Source organism: Mchenga conophoros, linkage group LG3, assembly GCF_057382185.1.
Source record: "Mchenga conophoros isolate Kocher_MC1m ecotype Shallow Benthic linkage group LG3, M_conophoros_male_GT1.1, whole genome shotgun sequence".
Classification (NCBI taxonomy): Eukaryota; Metazoa; Chordata; class Actinopteri; order Cichliformes; family Cichlidae; genus Mchenga; species Mchenga conophoros.
The window spans coordinates 4,191,691-4,193,392 of NC_140528.1; positions in this window are offsets into that span (position 1 = coordinate 4,191,691).

Consider the following 1,702-nt stretch of genomic DNA (forward strand, 5'->3'; position numbering starts at 1 on the left):
CAGTCATTGTGCAAATGTGCTGTTTGTAAGCTTGTAAAGCTGCAGTCAGCTGAGACTGAAGAAGTCACCTGATCAGTGAGCAAACGTTTCTGAAAACGTCCAGATGAACAGAATCAACCTTTTGGGATCAGCCAGCAATGCAGCATCATTGTTGTTCAGCTTCAGAGGTTTGCAGGAATGAACTGATGACCAGAAACAGCTGCAAAGTCCAAGAAAATACCAGCTGGAGTTCAGCTGCATTTGAAGAAGTCAAAGAAAAGTAAGGATGGCAAAGGGCGACGTTTTCTTCCAAAGAGCTGCAAACATGGTCGACGCCTCATTAGAAGAATCATCTGGACATTTGTGAGGAACTCTAACCAAGAAAGCAACGTCACACAGATCCAACAGACAGTTTCCATGACTGCAAGTGTTGAGTGGAAAAATGCTACATTGCATTATTGCATCCTCTCACCACAGGAGGCGCTGTTGGCACCACTGATTGCTGATCAGCTGTTCTCTGATGATCTGATTGATACTGTGAATAACGGGACTCACTGAACTCTGTGACACAGTGAAGATTACAGAGTTTAACTTCACCCTTTAAGACTGACCACAGAACCAAGTCCGCCAGAGCTTTTGTTATATTTTTACATGCTGTGGAGCCATTTGTGGGAGCATTTCAAGTTGCTATACATCAATACAACTGTTATAGCCCTAATTTTAATAATATGTATGCATTAAGTCCATAGTAACTACATAAACTGCAAAAACAACCTCTGCTCATCCATCTCTGTGTGTATCAGGATACATTTGGTTCATAATACACAGAAAAATCAGAGTTATTACCTGTAATAAATGTGAAAGATTCCTGCAGTGATAACCAGGCAGGACTGAAACACATCCAAGCTGTCACCACGGTAACAGCAGCGTCCATCCACAGGTGAGGGGAGGAGCAAAAAGAGGGACTTTGACCATTTTATACTAAAAACACTCAACTAATGTTTCTAATATGAAACGAATAAGCCCACATTAATGTGAGCGTTTATTAAATAATAATAATGATGATTTCCTCCTGATCTCATTTCCACAGCAGAGAAAACTGTGGTGTATATTGAGGTGGAGGGTGTGGTCTGTGGCTCAGGTGTAGAGTGAGGGTGGGGTGCACCACAGCAGCATGCTGGGACTGCTGAGGGTGGAGGAGGGAGTGATGATGACATCAGAGCTGCAGCACAGAGACCAGTGAACACACAGTCTGTTCATCTTTGCATAGATACAATATACAGCACAATATTGAATGACAGACACGCTGTGGGAGCTTCCACAGATACACTGACGTCAGCATCCAGAGTCCTCCTGCTGCTCCCCCCTCAGAGCCCCGTGATCAGCACCAACACATTCAGTTAGATGACAGAGTCCAGCTGCAGCTAGAATCAGCTCCCCTCTGTGAACAACAGCACAGCGTCAGTGTTTCACACTCAGTGAAAGGAGGAAACAGCAGAAGAACACCATGTGTGCTACGTTTCCCAGGACACACTACAAACTGCACAAATACAGAGCAGCACGTGGAAGGACCTGGAGCTGCATTTACAGAGCTGCAGACAGCGTGATGTCCTGTATGGACAGGTGGAAGGAACCAAGTCCTCAGCTGGAACACTCGTGTTTGTCCACAGACAGGAAACACAGCAGGAAACTTCCTCACAGAAGTGCAGCTCATGGATAACAC